Genomic DNA, 18655 nt, shown 5'->3' on the forward strand with positions numbered 1-18655 from the left:
TGGAACTAGTACTTTTTCATAAATTTTAAGAAATTATTGACTTAAACCGGCTCCTGTATCTTGTTGCAAAGTTACATGTGAATTATTTTAGTCTTTTTTTAAATATGCTAACATATTTGCACTAAAAACTATACAAAAATACTTGGCTTTAAAAACATGTAAAAAACTTTTTTTTAATGAAAGTTATATATTGCAGTTTTAAGAGTTAGAAAGTGACAATCTTAGCCCAGTCCCTGTCTGTTTTCATGTATTTTGAAAAGTTGGTAAAAATCAAAATGAATGCCCCCTACTGGCCCGGAATAGTTGTTTCAGGGCTTTGAGACATTCGAGTACGGTAGTTCCTTCCGTCTATTTTAATGGGTTGTGAAGGTTTTGCATGAACCAGCCAGAGAGACGTTGATGAAAATTCAAAATATAATCTTAATTTATTAACAAAAAGAATCCAAAAATGATAAATTGGGCCCAAACTGAGGTCAACATAACAAAGTACAACTCAGGTAGTAACAGAACAAACTCAAGCACAAACTGACCTAACAAACAAGACATGAGGGGAACTTAAATAGTGGCTGATCAGACCATTAACACACACTAGGGGGTAATTAAACACACAAAAACCTAACAAATATTGGTCAGAATATTACTAAATCTATAAATGAAATAAATATCAGAATTTAACTAACTTTCCAAAAGAAGAAACATTAAATAAATGGTAAAATTAAACTAAAGACCAAATTTCCCCCTCCCCTGGTGAACAAATGGAATGGTCCGCTGAGGAAGTTTGACACCATATATGGACACCAATCAGCTGGAGCTCATCTCTGATTTTCAGCCACAGGTCCAGAGGAAACTGGTAACTCAAAAGAAAAATAATTAATTTGTTGTATTTAACAAAATATACAAAGAACTGACACATAAAGTTAACTAAATGGGTGCACAACAAATAGTTAACTAAAGAGTCAGACTAATGAAAACAAATTTAAAGATAAAAATCTAAACTACGCACTAATCAATATATAAAGTAATATTAAGGGAAAACAAAAAAAAAACATTACCAGCAGTGTCTGCTTGTGACAGTCGGGACAGCTGTCACAGGGTATGGAACACCTACTAAAAACAACTAGAATAAAGTGTTGTAAAAACACAAGAAACGAGGGAATCAAGTCTCTTATCAAGATAAGAATTGTTTGTGTCTGCATATTCAATCAATAACGTGTTAGTTTACTCTGAAATATTCGCGATAATGCAGGGGTAAACACAAACGTTTATAGTGAGTTTTCCAGTCGTAACCAGATCTGTCTGAAGCACTCCCCCGCTCGTTCCTCCCTCTAACAGCTTCTGACATTTAATTATATTAACTACCTCAGATGATGCTTCTTAAGTACGCTGTTGAGCTTCCCCGCGCGTTTATGGGTGCGCAGCAACCAACGTCTTCCCCCACTTCCTCCAGCTGTTGTAAATAATCTAAGAAGCTCGCTGGTTAATAATACATAAACACTCCCCATCATCCTCCTTCCCCGCTCCGATTGGTGCTCTTCCTCTCGTCTGTTGGGTGGGTCCCCCAGTCGTTCTTTTAGCAGGCTTCTGCACTTGTTTTCAATCCAAATATTTTGTACTTCCTCGCTTGGTTTCATCAATAAATCAGTAGGGGGCGAATATATACTCCAACTCCCAAGCGTCCAACAAAGACTGGGGGTTTCCCCCCCTGTCTCCGTGTCGGTCTGAGAATCTATGGTTTCTTCCTCGGTCATAAAAGCGTATGAGTGTGAGCTTCAGCGACTCTGTTTTGACCCTCGGGCGCTTACGTCTCCTTTCATGAACACTTTTAGGTCAGCTGCAAGGCAAACTGACATGGTTCTAGTCGGCTATTCGTCAACAAGAGAAGGGGTAAACAGAGAAACAACTCCTAACAGGTTCACCTTCTTCCGAGGATTCCTCTTTAAATAGAAATATGTTCCCACTCACAAGCAGTTTCTTCAAAGGAATGTCAAGAATACAATAGCAACTTGGTTGCCTTTGTTCTAGCAGAAAATTGTAAGCTCGTCTTTCCCCGATGTTCTTAGGAGGTTCGCCTCATTTTCACATTTCTTTCTTCATATAAAACTAAACTATTTAACTATTTTTACAGCTGAATAATAATAATAATAAAAATATATATATTTTAAAAAGTGTACAAAGGTGCAGGTTTTTGGTGCAAATCTGTTATTCAAAATGTAAAGTGTTCTTTCGATATAAGCAAACTTATTGCTTTGTCCTATCAAGATGAAATTCATATCAACACTAAATTTAAATTAGGGCTGTCAACATTTACGATTTATCCAAAAAATTCAACGGCACTTCTGTCTGCTCACTTCCTGTCAAATAACGTTCAATAACACCAAAACAAAAAAGATGTGACGACAACCATTTGGATAAAACCAAGGTAGCATGTACCCTACTTATCACAATTTTGAATTATTCTTTCACTGAAGCATAGCCAGCTTATAGTTAACATTTCTAAATTACATTTGAAACAAAAGGACTTCATATAAAACCTTCGTAAATATGAAAACATGAAAAGCGTAGATGTTTGCTTTGAGACAAGTAAACACTTTTTCACGCATTTTTTGAAAATGTGCATTTTTACATTTCAGGTTTACACAGTTAAGCATGTTAATTGTGATTACTCAAAGGGCGAGAGTCTGATTAATCTGATTACATTTTTTTAATCGATTGACGGTGCTTATTTTAACTACAACCATGTTTTCCAAAGACTGATTAATATTAAAACTCACAGCACTCCAGTCTCAGTGATTCCTTAAATTTAACTACTGTATATTAAACTTTATATAGACTTTGCAGGCATCAAACTTTTCTGGTATCATCAGCGATAATAGATTTGAAAATTTAAAAAACAATTAAAAATTTATGACCTTTAGCATTTTGAGCACTGTCTTTAGTGTCTGATGTGAGAATCTGAAAATCAAAAATACATAATTCATATAGCACATACAGCATTATTAACCAAAAAAGATTCAAAAGAATCTTTTGAAAGCGAACAACAGTAAAGAACACAAGCTTAAATGTTAAAATATTTAGGTCCAAACGTCACAAATGTAAAGAAGAAAACAGACGAGAGACAGAAGAGGAAAAGCACCCTGAGAACGCTGTGGAGCCACGGGAGTGTTGTCATGCCAACACACTGAGGAATCTGCTCTTCAGATCAAAAGTTGAACTGGCTGTGCCACTGAAAATAGTATGGAAGAAAGACTGCAGGAAGAGGACAGGAAAGAACGAGAGAAGGGAAGCAAAATACAAATTAAAAAGAGGGAGCAAAGGAAGCCAAGAGATGAAAACTAAAAGTGGAAACTGGTACGTCGGCCTGCAGATGATCCATCACATCGTGACACCCGAGCTTAACACTGGAAGGTCTGGAGAGGAGCAAAGGAGACGATACCTAAATGGTCAGGTCAAAAAAATTTGTAGCAAGATGAAACTCTTTAGAGATGTACCAGTGAAAATTGCCCTGTCAGAAACTGTTAGCATTGTTACTTCCTAACATGGAAACAATTTTCTGTTTCCATGAGCAACAGTGAATCTGGACAGACTAAATGAACAGTCCCAAGGTTATAACCTAAGGTAAATAGGGAGATGGTAAGTGGTAAACATAAATCAACAAGGTTAGCTCAGCCTGAGTGACTGCCTTTTTTCCAAAAGCATTGTTAAATACCCTAATTTAGCATTTGTGGATATGACAACGGTGCATACAATATCATTCGACCATCAGACAAGCCAGGCTACGACTGAATTGTTTAATGCACTACTTGTTCGTATAGTATGTTGATGTTAGGTTCAGTGGTGTAAAATTCACAGTGTTCTGTTGCGTCTGTGAATTTTACAGGATGTGTCTGTTACTTTAACCATGATGTCACCTTCTTGTTGATTTTTTTTGTTCATATCTGAGGATCAAATTATTTTTAAGGTAGCTCAGGTTTTGACAATTTCAAGCGTTCAGCATGCCGACATGAGTGGATAGTGGATCCTCTTCAGCATATGTGTTAAAGGAAGTTTTTAAATAATTATTAACCATTAAATTCAATGGAATCCTATAATTTGTGTGATTATTTATCTCTATAGTTCTTCAAAATACTAGAGTACCAAGAAACACACAATGATATGCATTGGTTATTTAAATAGTTTTGTTTACTGGTAAAAAAAAAAAAAAAAAAAAAGGAAGTAGAAATGGATGAAATGTGAAAACAAGGGCAATTAATCCTGCACCACCTTCAAAGAAACCCCCCTAAATCAACAGTAGGACTCTAACTCCTGTCAAAAGCAAGATGAATTTTCAAAGTGTGGATCAAGCCACGTCTTAAAGCAATCAACACAAACTGTTACACGTATCACTTAAACACTAAACGAAAAACATAAAAACAAAAACTAAAATGCGCCTCTCACATTCATGATTGCTGCCACCGCTTTTAGCACAGCCTGTTCATGTTATCTGTGAAAGGCTGAGGGATGGAGTGGCAAATGATCTGAGATGGGTGTTGGGGGTGTGGGTGCAGATTTGCTACCAATATCTTGAGGAAGGATCTTTAAACCCACATGAAATTTCTGTCAATGTTATAACAAATGATTACATAGGGCAGGAACATTTTGTACCCACCTAAAATTTGACATTATATACAAAAATATAAATTCAGATACGCAGGAAACCATTCAGAAGGAAGCTCCTGCTCCACAACTTCCTCTCAGCGTTTCAGTGTCTGTGGTTGTAATTACAGACGAGACTTTATCCGTCTGAACCAAAGCTGATTGGATCCTGTTTGTAAAACCTGTGGGGACATTATAAAAAACCCCAGCTTCCATGCTAACCTCTGACCCCCCACTCCAGACTGGTTCACGCACCCAGACATCTCAGCAGGGGGTAAATTAACCCACTCTGTTGCCTCTTTCCACTGAGGCTGTAAAATATTTTTTTAGCCTTTACCATGAAGCAATTTTGAGTGTTACTTTAATTTTACAAGCATGTAGATGGACAATGAGCCAGGAGAAAACCTAACTGACTTTACTCCTCCTTCTGTTCAGGAATATGGACTTGAGCCCAAGCTAATGACCAAGTACACACTCACAAACAAACACGTCTTCACTGAGCCACTTAATCGGTCTCAACCTGTGATCCAACCTGTCACATCCCCCTCCTCCCCTCTCGGCCCTGCAGGACTTACCCAAATAATCACAGCTAATTAGATTCGTGCAGTAACTACAGGAAATAAGGAGCTCTGCCTCTATATATTGGTGTAATTAAATGATGCACTGTGTGACTTATCAATTGGGATTTATTTTTAAAATGAAAGTAACAAAAAAAAAATCCCCACTGTAAAATGTTTATTAGCAATAAATTTAGTTATATCACATAAACCTGTCGCAATAAGCAAAAAATTCTATTAATCTCATGATAAATTAAAATGAGCACAATCAACGATGATTTATCGTTTTTCTCTTTATTTCTGTCTTTCTACCAAAAACTGGATGACAAAAGTCTTCAGTCTGGTGTTTTGGTCTCAACTAGCCGTTTTTCAAAAGGCCAATTTTGTTTACAGAGACTTCATAATTCATTTATTTTGTTTAATTATTTTAGAGATTGAAAATGTCTTCTAGCTCTAGTGTTAAATGTTCAATAGGATTGAAATTTTATTGATCTTTGAGAATGTGTTCAATGTTAACATGGCTCAGCCAAATCTTAAAGAAAGAAAAACTTCAAGTAAATAACGAGCCAACAAACCTGGAGAAATCTGGCGAAGGTTTTGATACTTTCATTTAAGGATGAAACAATGTGAACATCTGGACAGAAATTGAAATCCTATACTAGCATTGTTGTTATGTTCAATAACTGATATGTACAAAACAAATGTATTAAAAACTGTATTGTAAAGAATCTGTAACCATCAAAGAATAATTACAACCCTGGTTTGACTGGTCCATACATCGCATTTTACAAGATCCGGACCAAAAAGTAGAGCTTTTTTCTTCTGCTTCTGGATGGACTGATCCTTCAAACGCAATAAAAACTTTAATCTGATTCTTCTGTAGTAACAAATACTCTAAATATGTAAATAAATTAATAAATTACTTCTGTTCTCAAAATTATGCAGATGCTGTCCGGACAAATATCTGTATCTCTTCTGCATCTTACACACAATAACTGGTTTGAAGAAAAAGAAAAAGAAAAGAAATCTGCACAAACAATGAAGTGAGCCAACACAGAGAAACAGAGCTAATGTTTTATTCTCAGTGAAAATTACTCTGGTGTCGCTCTGCGGCGCGCCGGAGCTCCTCGCTTGGCGGTAGGCCAAATGTCATTTAACAAAGAGGCATCAGGGAGCACATCGCTGAACAAAAAATATTTCACAAAATGAGTTTGAGAAGCTGTCAGCTATATGAAAAGCAATTTTCAGGTGGGTTTTATTTGTTTGATGCTACCAAAACCAGGAGATTAATTTGTTTTTTGTTTGATGTTGCATTAGGCAGACCATGGGAGTTTGTTTAAATTTTTAAACGTGCGAGCTGCCTTCATTTTAACTCCCTCCTTTCTTGTGACTCCAACCTCCTTGTTTTTTTTAAAACTTTTTTACTGTTTCCATCCTCAGTGTGAAAAACTTCATGCTCTCCAACCCCCCCGTTTATTCCAGCTTTAGCTCTCTTTGATGTCTTCATTTATGCTGATGCTCTTGGGTGAGAGGCCATTGTACAAAAAGTATTGCTGTTATAAAGCCACTCCCCTCCCACCCCCAAGTGTTTTGTACTAATCCTCCCTAGAAATAAATCATCCAAAACTGTAAAAGAGAAGAAGAGCAGAGAGGAAGCGAGGAGGCTGATGCTTGCCTCCCTCTGTCCCTTTGTTTCCCTCCTCGTCTCCGCTCTCTGACATGCGGACTCTGACTCTGTAGGGTCGTTGTCATGGTTTCTATGGAAGAGTTTCTGATTTTGGCAGCAGAATTTAGTGATCAGGACAGAACTGTAGTTAGTTTACAGTGGAGAAAATACAGCCACTGACTAAGAAAACAAAGCTCCAAGAAGAAACGGTCTGGAAAAAAAACTAACTTACTAAGTGTTTTTGGTCTAGTTTCTAGTGGAAATATCTTTGTCCAATTGAAATAGGACAAAACAAACGTACAAGTAACTTTTTTAGCAAGAAATAGGAGTTCGTTTAAAGTCAATAATTCCTCAGTACTGATTTTTTAAAAAGTAGTTATAAGATGTTCTCGAACAAACTTCTGGGACCTTCACAGAAACGAAAAATGTTTTACACAAATATTAAAATTGCACACAGATGGCCTTCTTTTATTAAGTGGGTTCAGAAGGAATTTGTTTTTCTTTGTTAGGGGTATCAGAGTAAAGGCAATGCAATTTCTAAAGAAATATCCAAAAACATGTGTCTTTATTTTTCCACCCTTCAACGATGCGTTATTTTGCGTCCCTAGGTCTCAAAGGCTACATTAAAACAAGATCTCCGTTTGGAAACGTTTCATGTTTAGACGACACCGTCAAAACACCTTGAGGAAGCTGCAGTTATCATGCCAGGCCACTAGATGGCGTGTGGATAATAGAATGAGAACTGCAGTTCAAAGCACATAGTTGACTTATTGCCACTTGTTTGGAGAAGCGAGTGCACCTCCTCCATCGTTACCTTCACATTTTATTTGTTCATCAGACCATTGATCAAAACATTTAAAAATAACATGTTTTACACAGAGCTAAAGGTGCCTTACATCAGTCCTACCTTCTCGTATCGTACCCTCGTTTTATTGTCTGCTAATGCGGTTAGTAAACAGGTCAGCTCTGGGCTTGAGTGTTGTGTTACCGGGGAGCATTCATCCTCTGCCCGGTTGTGTGTTGCGGGAAAAAAAACTCCCCTCGTGCCCCTCTGCGACCCAGTCTCCCACAATTAAATGTGCCGGCCTCAGCGCGATCGCAACAAGTCATCCGACAAAAACCATGTGACCTGACACTGTCACACACACACAGTATGGAACAAACTGGGTTCTACTGAAGCAGGGATACTAGGAAGAGGAGGAATCCTCTTGAGGAAAGACAGGTCACATCGATCCCAGTGTCCCAGTTTCTCTGGTCTGGGAAGAAACAGGGAGGTGCCCATAAAAGACACAGATACTTGTTAAAGATGGAGGCTTATTTTATCTGCCACTTTACAATTACAACTAATGGGCCTAGCAGAGACAACGCCAACAACTTTGGCTCACCGTGGATAGTTTTACAACGTTTCAGAAACAGGGTGTCTGCGCACCCTTAAAATATCTTGCATTTATGTATATAAAATTAAGGCCTTAAAATGTCTTAAATTCCCTTTAAAAAAAGGTAATATAGCCTTAAACACATAACGACAGGTCTTAAATTTTATTGTGGCAGGACCATTTAATATTATATATTCTATGCAGACTTTTTTTTCCCTTGGATATTCCTGTCAGGCAAAAGTTTGAGTCGTACACACTTTAAGGTTGAGGCTACTGCTGATAAGTTGCTAATATGCTAGCTGGTTAGCTAGCTTTTTTTTTGCATCTGTCATGGGTAAATGCAAAATTATAACTAATTGGCTGGATGACGTTCATCTTCGCTAGGCCTGTCACAATAACAAATTTTGCTGAGCGATTAATTGTCTCAAAAATTATTAAGAGCAGTAAATGATAATATTGCTTGAAGACCATTTTAAACTGATGTGATGTTAATGACATAATAATCCAAGTGATATCCTGCCAAACATAGATACATTTTATTTCCACTTAACGCTGGAACTGGTAAACAAAACAAAACCAAAAACAAAACTAAAATTGACTCTCAGTCTCCATTAACAAAAAATGCACTTGAATAAAAACTAAACAACATAAAATCAAAGTGGAAATAAATACTGCATCCAACCAAGAGTGCAGATTATGAAGTCTGTATACTATGTTGCCCTTCAATAATCATTAGATTTAGATGGAGAAGACGGGCATATTCAACTACCTGATGCAATAGTTCTCTCCTACCTTAAGCCCAGTTCACTCTACACGACCAACTGAGATTGTCGCTTACGATAATCATAACCGATCATCCTGTAGTGTGTTACGACTGATTGGGTCAAGTCGGTCGCTCTAAATCAGGTATATTCAACATGTTGGATTGTCTTGACCAGTTTATCACACCAGCGTGTGGTTTTCCCCGACTGGGAGCGACAAAGCAGCCTGTTGAATGTGACAGGTAGCCAATCAGAAAGCACGGAGAGGAATCCCAAACAGCTGACACGGCGCAACCCAAAGTCCAGCGGACATCGGAGATGATTTGTGGAAACAATTAATGTTTATTCAACATTTCGTGCAAAGAATATCCACAGAAATGACAAGGGGAGGAGTTGGAGCGAAAATGATAAAGCATTTGATAAGACTGGTAACTTTTCAGCTGTTCATCGTTAACGTGACGTAAATAGGTTATAATGTTATTCATTCAGTCAGGACTTTACCTGACAAAAAGACGAAAAAACAGAATAACTCACCTCCACATCATAGTGCAGCAAATAATGCCCCGTCCTCCACTTTTTCATGCAACGCCTTTTCTTTTTGTTACATCTTTTTATCGCTCAAAATAAGCTCACAAACTATTGCCTCTACGTCATCAGCCATGTTTGTTTACATTAAATTCACGTGCCATATAGTGGGCTTTTCTGTCTGAAATGTGAATGTCGGTGAGAGAAATCGGTTCTCGTGTGGTGTGTTGCTCTTGCCGTGTGGCTGGACAGACTGCAAGGTCGAACCCAATCGAACCCGTTACACCTTCGGTTTTTTGTCTGCTAGCTTGTGGTCTCAGGTTTTGAAAATGGGCGACGATCGGCTGATAATTCTACAATCATATAGTGTGAACTGGGCAATAAGGAAATGAGGAAGGGAAGGGTCAGTGGAGAGCACCGGAGTTGAGCCTTTTTTCATCCATCATCATCAATAGAAAGAGGAAAAGGCCGGAAGAAACGATACAGCCGATAAATTAAAATTAGGTCGATAACTTTCATTTATCGTGTGATTAATTGATTTATTGTTTATTGCGACAGGCCTAATCTTCGCCATTGCTATGTACATTCTGTGCAATAACGCTTGGCACTACGGGGGTTAACACTGTAGAGAGCCAGTGTGAGAAGCACAAAGCAAAGTAGGGCCGCCATTTGCTTTCCTTGCCGCTGATTGGATGAACTCTCAAAAGCAGACAGAATGAACAATGTAGGTATTAGCTTTTGCTAGTGCTAAGGCGATTTCCACTTTGTGCACTAATACATGTAATGATGTGAAGTGTTCCTGATTTCATTGCTTTTTTTATGCATGTTTGCCACACTAAAGCGTGTCAAAATATTAAACCAATTGAAATATTAGTCGAAGACAACACAATTAAATACAAAATGCAGTTTTTAAATTAAGGTGTTTATTACTAAGGGAGAAAATAAAAATCCAAACCTACATGGCCCCCTGTTAAAACATAACTTAACTGATATTTTGCAAACATGCCAAAACTTAGAACATCAGAGAAGGGGCAAACTGTTTTTCACACCACTGTAGTAAGGTATATTTGGTATTTGAATTTCTAAGATAAGCAGCTCTGAGCATTTTTAGAGGAGCATCTCAAGTAAGTATTTCAGTTAGATTTTAGCTAATTCCCTAACTCCCGTGAATCCTGGGCATTCACTTCAATGAAAAGAACCTACTGCTGCTACCTTTCGGGCTTATTATCATACAAAAAAGGGACTATTCATAAGTGTTAATAGTATCAGACTCTGGGGCGTGCTGTGGTGGCGCAGGGGGTTAGCACGCCCCATGTTTGGAGGCCTTAGTCCTCGTCGCGAGTTCAACTCCCGGTCCAGATGACCTTTGCCGCATGTCTTCCCCCTCTCCTCACCCTCCTTCCTGTCTGTGTACTGTCAAAAAAATAACAGCCACTAGCGCCGCAAAAACTCTTCGGAGAAAAAAATGGAAAAAATAAAAAATAAATAGTATCAGACTCTAACAATTCTGCAGGTATCTCAGATTTTTTTTAAAGCACTGAACTGTGAAAGCTCACCATGACTTCTGACCTCAGTGGGGGAAAACAAAATACAAGTTCAACTGATGGATCAATAACAATGTTATGTTGTGCTCAGATCAGCCATTATTGCGTTCTTCTTTGATATATTATCATAGCCAACCCAGAGGCAGGCGGCCACAGAAAAGTGCTTAGGATCGTTGGCTTCACCAATAAAACCACCAGCGACACCCGAGCGTGAACACCCAAACGCTGCCCCCGAGCAACGGCCGCCGTTTCCACGCAGAGAGGCATCGATCTCCGTGCTGTAAATGAACGAGCCTGGAAGCCGCTGACTAAGGCGGATTGCGTCAGTCGGGGCGGAAGAAAAGCCAGACGGAAAACTACAAATTTTTCATGACATCAGAGAGCAGCCAGAAACGGCAAGTGCGGCAGACTGGGACAGGAGCAGGACGATGAATGTCCTTATGCGGCTGGGTCAAAGCCCACACACACACACCCACACACACACACACACCCAAACGTGTTTCTTCAGTGATTGTTGCACTGTAAATGACCCCAGAGGGACCAGATGGATGTTGGGTCAGGGCGACAGGTGAAGGCAGAGTGAAGCTCACAGATTTAGGAGAAAAAAAAGTTTCTAGATAAATGCTTTTAAAAAAACTGTGTCCAGATCCTGACAAAACCTACGATGTTATGTTTACTAAAAATCCAACCTCAACAAAAAAAAAAAAACAACAACTGTTGACTAAATTATTTATTTGTTACAAGAAACTAAAAAGCAAGAAAGAAGCAGATTATTTTTCACTTATCTTTTTTTAAAGCATGAGGACAGTAACTGAATGATCTAGGGATGAAAAAATTAATCGGGACTAATTGTGATTAGTCACAATTAGCAATGATTAATCAATTAATAAAATAATCGTGACCTAAGTTAATAATTTATTAACTAATCAAATTCTGTAAAAAAAAAAAAAAAGTCCTATTACGCACCTTTTGCCATCCAATTATTAGTAGGTTCATTATAAAAATAATTAACAGATTAGCCCTTCACTGTATTATCCTTTGCTATAAATAATCAAGTGTACACTAAAGGAATGCTGTATAGTTGCATTTTAGGAAATAAAATGTTTTTTTCTTATTTAAAAAAAAGAATTTAATGACTTGTTTGTTGCATTGTTATTATATTTCTTATATTGTATAAAAATGCTTAAGTGATGAAATAAAAAATCTGCAGAATGTGGAAATTGTTTTTATCCGATTAATCATCAGAATAATTGATTACTAAAATAGTAATTGTGCTTTTGCAATAACTATTTCTATTTTGTTTAAATGTTTGTGAACTAACTGTATTTGCATTGCCGACCATTTCCTCTATAACTAAAAAAATTTCCTCTGACGAGCTGAAAATCCACTTCTGGTTCTAAGCGGCAGCTGATCACAGTTTGTCATTTGCCAGTTTGTTATTTTCCAGCTTTTGCAGAACGGACCACCTGCTCTCCATGAGGTTAAGCTTCCTAGCCACCATTTTGGTAAAAAATGATTCTGATTACCTCACCAAATTGCCCCTCGATTGTTGGAAAGTATTGCTCTTGGAGGGCATTTTGAAATCCCTCTTATTTAACAACAATGTCCTCAGATAAAATTGTAACCCAACTCATCTGGATGAGAAGCAACCACATAAATAGTACAGTTGGACTTTATATTGACTATTTGATTACTATTTAAGTTTAATAACATTACTATAAAACCCTGAGTAAATTCCCCTAATGTGGTGCAAAAGTTTAAGTTAAACAGACTCAAACTACTACGTTTTGGTTATAACAGCCACACCTATTTCCATCCATGTCGTTGTGAAGGAACATCATTTTCCTCTGCACCTGCACTCTGTCCTTAGACGCTGGACCATTTGCAGGAATATTAAGTAGTATATTTCCACTTCCCATCACTGTCAGCTTTTAATACTTTGCTAATCTACTCATGAATCACACAGCACACAACTATTTTTCACAGGATAAAATGTTGTTTTAGTTCGAGTAACTGTAGTCACAGACGGAAAACCAACTGTTGACAGTGTTGAACAAGGCCTGCAATGGTGGAAATTGTATTTTATTTTGCTATAAAGTAAAGCTAATAAAACTCTTCACGACTATTACTGTGTATCTGATCAGCATGGAAAGCAACTTGAGACTCCTGACAATACCTTTAAGTCAGTAGCAAACCTTTCTTCATGACAGTGAAGCCAAAAAAAGCGGATTTACATGCAACAACATGATGGAGGATTTTTCAAACCATGAATGAGTGATTGATGGACTTGCCCTTTAAAGCAGTATTGTCATGAATAATATTTACTCTAAACTAGCGGTGGGCAACATGAACTTAAACTGTTATCACGATATTTTGTGGTAGTATTACAATAACGATAAAGGTGACGTTAACTATTTCTTATTTTTTTAAGAAACTCCATGGCTGTGACTGAGTGTCGCAGGAATTATAGTCCCACAAACACAAATAAAGCTCTTGAAAAACATTCCTATTTGCAATACGCTTCTTTAGGACACCAGGCACATAAAGTGTGATTTGTGTCACTAAAATGCACACAGTGACTGCATTTAGTCATATTTTCTAATCTATTAATACTTACTGTCACACCTTAATTGAACAAACAGTGGAATAGCAAAACTAATAATTCCAACAGTACAGGCACTTTTAGGAGGTTTTAAACATCACTAACTGGAGTTTATCGTGACAACAATAAATCAATCTTATAAGAAATTTATCACAATAAATGATAAACGAGCCGATAAATGCTAACCACCAAATATTTCCTCGAGAAAATTTTCACATGCAGCATACAAAAATGCTGCGAAATTCCAGAAAATGTCCTTTTATTCAACCGGTGAAGGCCTCCCTCCACATTTCATTTTCACCCATTGAAGTTAAGTAACCATGTGTGCGCGAGTTGAGGCTTCTTGGCCCTTCTCCCTCCATCATTGGCTTATGTAATAAATCAGTACAAGCTTCTGTGAGCACAGCCTCTCATGAATACGACTCTGTTGTACAGCAGCTTCACAAACAAAAAAAAGCCTATTATCTAATCCGAGTTCGGACATGAAAGGACTCCGAAAGGAGAGCAGTTATGATGAGGACGACCGTTTCCAAATCGCCATAAAACATGCATCAGGTCTGGTCATTCATCTCTTATTCTGACATGTTTAAAGTAAAAGCCTGGACTTTTATTTCATTTGAAGCATTCATTTTCCTGCCAGGGATGAATATGACTGCACACGTACACATAGTCGGTTCAGATCGAACCAATCGCCCTCAAATGACCAGGAACAATCCACCAACGCTTAAGAGTGTCATGAACTATAGGCCACTAGAGCAGCAGCATCAAAGTCCACATTAATAAATCCAGTATCTCATCATCAAAATCAAGTTTCCATCTGCTAATATGAACAAACTAAATATCTGGGTGACAATTTTACTGTCTGATGGGGCAAGGATTCAGCTATTTGTTCGCAATGACAGGAAATGTTTGTAAAAGTCAAATTGAAGTTTTCGAACCACAGCAAACTTTAATGACTATCAATATATCTTTTATGCATGCTTAAGAAATTCTTTAATCTCCCATGGCAACAATTCAGCTGTGCAAAACGCCTGGGTGGACCTAGCTCCGCCTTCAAGACGCAGGTCCTCCTCGCAGCTGCAGTTTCCAAGCTTCCGCCTCACAGAACAACCCCCCTTGAGACGCCCTCATTCAGCTCCTTCAGACTAGCCAGCAGCAATTAGCAAAAGCCTGGTGGAACTGTGCATCCGCTAAGCTCATTATATGATCTACTCCTCAGTGCACCGCTGGTAAAAACATTAAAGTGTTAATAGAGGATGACTTCCTGAAGGCGGAGTTTCAGAAAGAGCAGGAGCTTCTTAAAGAAGCAGTCTCAATTTGAAGGCATTAAATTAAGTCATATTTGGAAAATGCACAATACCGCCCCTTTAAGTCTGTGTTCTTGTGGTTTTTAGTGTTTATGTGAATCATGCATAAAATTAAGTAATTGAATGAAAACTTAATGCATCGTCGTATGCTAAACTGCTCTGGAGAATAATATTAATGGTCCACAATCTCTGCAGCTCATCTTTTACTGCCCATCAGCATCAGTCCCTTTGTTGACCTATTTAATATGCTAAAGGCTAATTAAGGATTTTTTTAAGTTACATCCCTCAAATGACCGAATACCATCCAGACATCACAGACTGCTTAGACAGAGGAGGACTTTAAACATGAGGGCATGTTTAAAGCAACAAAAGCTGTAACATCAAAAGGCAATAATAACAATAATAATAATAATAGTAATAATAATAGTAATGTTTTTTTTAGACTGAAAACAACATCTCTATGCCGTCCATTTTAAATCACACCTTATGTCCACACACAGCATAGATCCGGTGCCATTCTCTTCTGTTTCAGCAGCTACTTGTGAGCAGATCCACTGGATCCCGGTTACAGACATAATCCTCCGCACACCTCCTCTTCTTTATACTCCATTCCTCTCCTCTATCTGCCTCTCTCTTTGGAAGCCTGGAGCGTGTTTTCTGCCAAATCCTGCAAGAAAAATCCTCCCAACTGGTGACATTTTGTTGCAGGCAAGCAGAGAGAGAGAGAGAGACACCTGACCAGCGCGCCGCCGACACACAGGGGAGGAGAAAATGGTGTGAATGGTGCAAAAGGAGCGCCTGTCTTGCGTTAATTCATTAAAACATACATATATATATATTTCCAGATAAATCCGCGCGCATTTATTTGATCACGTTTGAAGCTCTGTAAGTACGCACGTACTGTCTTTTTATTTTTATTTTATTTTTTGCGTGCAACAATAACACAAACAAATGCATCATCCTCCTTTCTCCCACCCTCCCCCTCGCCCCCCGCCGCGGCTACGTGCCCCCGCATGGACACGGCTCCACGCCACGGCCGTGGCACGCGAAGCTGATTGGAAATCCGCTCACATTTACCTGGCTGCAGCACCTCTCGTCACCTCCTCTCTCTCGCTGTCGGTTATTTCGAAGCTCCTCGCCGTGCCTCGTCCGCTGCGCCGCGCTTCATTTCAGATCCCCCATGCTGGCTGATGGATGGAGGAAGAGGTGGAGGAAGAGGTGGAGGAGGACAGAAGAGGGGCGGAAGCCTTTGAAGTGAGGAAATGTAGGTCCCCGCTCGAAACCCAGCTCCACGCACTGGATTTATGTCGTTTCCAAGGCAGCGTCTGTCTACCCGACGGGTATCAAGCTGGAGAGCGCGAAACAGCAAGTCAACATCCGGTGGGATCTTCAAAATAAAAGCAATTGAATCGATTTGGGGGTAAAATACGTCCAGTTTGTCGCTGATAAAGTAAAGCGCTCGCTAAGAAACTTAAGAAAGCATCCAGTTTTTAATCCCCACTTTAGGTTTCAATGTTGCGCTCAATAAAAATAATCCCATTCCTATTTTGTTGTTGTTTTACGTTTTATTTGTAAATGTTTCGTCCATTTTTACTTTCCGTTTTAGATTCAGAATGTTTCTTGCATGAAAAAGGGCTTATTGACTTTTTCCACATTTTTCGTCTGTATAGCTACAAGCATTAATTATTTTAATCATTGTTTTAAAAATAATGCCACTGGGTTGGAAGTGAATAGATTCTGAAGTGGAAGGAACATTTTCAGATTTTTTTTATTTTATTTGTAATGGGTAGTGTGCATTTGAATGCAGACCTCTTACAATTTAAATTTAAATTATGCATTTATTTTGTTGACTCTAATACCCCTTGATAAAAGACAGTGCAATCAACAGTTTTAAGTGGCAGACTTTAATGGAGTAAACAACCATTTTATTTAGTGTTATAAGAGTAAAGGGGTTGCTCTCTTTATATTTCTATTTGTAAAGACAGTTGAAAGCAGACAGAATAGAAAACAAAGATTAGTTTCATTCTACCCTTTTTGAACAGATTATGGACTGATTGTGTTATGTTTGTGTTTCTTATTTACTATTTAATTTCATCACCTAAGTAAACGTCATGATTAATCTTTTAAAGCAAAATAGTTTAAATTGTTCAAAAATAATCTTTCACTTCTCAATTAGATTAGAAAGTAGAAAAATGTTATTTGAATAATTTGTAGTCCATTTAGGTTTTATATGTAGCTCGCAGTTAGTTAGCAGATTGGTAAATTAATCAAACAGTATATTATTTTATTAACGCACCAAATCAGTGTCCATATTTACAGACTAGACTTGAACGCATATTTGATTGAAGGCGGATAGCTCTAACCTTTATGGTGCACGCAAGCTCCTAGAGTGTAATCCATATTTTTACGTTAACGTTGCGTCTTTCGTTCGGAAAATATGCTACAAAACATTTCTGTAAATCGTCAATAGTAAACTGGTCAACAAAGAATATTAAATTTGTCTTACTTTGTGTGGCTCTGGACAGGAGACGTTGTGTTTTTGCTAGCTTCACACAGCTGTCAGGCTCAAACAGAGCCGCAGCAAACCAGCCGAAGGACGCATGCGTACCCGAATCTGTCCGAATCTTTCCGATGGCAGTCGAGTTTGTCTACGTCGAGGAAAGTATGAGAAGAAAGCCTCCGCCACGGGGCCTAACCACCACGTTTTCTTTCTTTCTACACGCTTATTTCGACTTCATAAACCACAGAAGCTGGTTTTAAAGGTATTATTCCGCCAGGGACTAGTTACAACTGAAAAAAATGACTCTACATGTTGCATTTTGTATTTGAGTTAGCGTGCTGCTAAGTATAACTAATTATAATCCAATTAAAAGCTCGTGCTACCGAAAAACGGTTAGCCTTAGTCGGGTCGTTACACCATTTGTTGTGAAACAAGCTTGACTTTCCCCCAAGAAAAAATACTGTAAAGACTGAAGACCTAGAAGACGGTATGAAATAAATATGCCTGAATTATTTCCCAAGCTCAGTAAAAGTGCAATAAACAATTCAATATTTACAGCTGTCAAATCTGAAATTATGCTTTTAGTCATTTCTTTCAATTCACTCATATAGTACATTTTTCCTCATCCTATTAATCACATTGTGAGATAAATGAGTCGCCTCTGGCTTTCCAAATCAACGATTAAGTGAACTGTGCTGCAAGATAATTAAATATTACATACTCTGCTATTCCCACCAGCTACCACTGGGTGGTGCTGCAGCATCACGTTTCAAACAGATCTCCGTCCCTGGCCGTGGTGCTGATTTTAATGGCGCTACCTAACGCGCTCTCTGTCACTGCCCGTGGTGCTGATCCATCTTCTCGTCGACCATATACCAGAGATAGATGAGCCTTCACACTGAAACCAGATTCCACACACAAAAAGGTGTTTATTATTTTAAAAAAATCTTATTGTTATTCTCCACGTGAAGCCAACATGAATTAAAGAACAGGTTCTCTTAAGGCCAAAGGAAAGTGATCCATCATGGTCACCGCCAGCTTTCTCTAGGCTCAATTAATTCTCACTTCAGCATTCGGAATAAGTCTGCCATTATTTATAGCGGCACTGCTAAAGCTGGAGGTATGGTTCAAAATTATTAACTATATCTATTAATAATCCTTGATTGTAGTAATAATATATTTCTT

At 38.2% G+C, this 18655-nt stretch overlaps 1 protein-coding gene across 4 annotated transcripts in view; it reads right to left on the reverse strand.

The window, feature by feature from the left end:
* The window catches only part of LOC102230109 (wiskott-Aldrich syndrome protein family member 3-like), a 37122-nt gene extending 19559 nt beyond the window's left edge, over positions 1 to 17563 (reverse strand). For 2 of the 4 annotated variants that reach the window (XM_023346456.1, XM_023346452.1), the window contains exons 1-2: positions 17477 to 17563; positions 16048 to 16318 (exon numbers count right to left, since the gene is read on the reverse strand). The gene's annotated coding sequence lies outside the window, so the exon portion shown is untranslated. Of the gene's footprint in view, positions 1 to 15453; positions 15686 to 16047; positions 16358 to 17476 lie in introns of those variants that run through there. The other 2 variants (XM_023346453.1, XM_023346455.1) reach the window with 2 other exon arrangements.
* Between the last annotated feature and the right edge of the window lie 1092 nt (positions 17564 to 18655).

This window comes from Xiphophorus maculatus, chromosome 14, assembly GCF_002775205.1.
Source record: "Xiphophorus maculatus strain JP 163 A chromosome 14, X_maculatus-5.0-male, whole genome shotgun sequence".
NCBI classification, from domain to species: domain Eukaryota; kingdom Metazoa; phylum Chordata; class Actinopteri; order Cyprinodontiformes; family Poeciliidae; genus Xiphophorus; species Xiphophorus maculatus.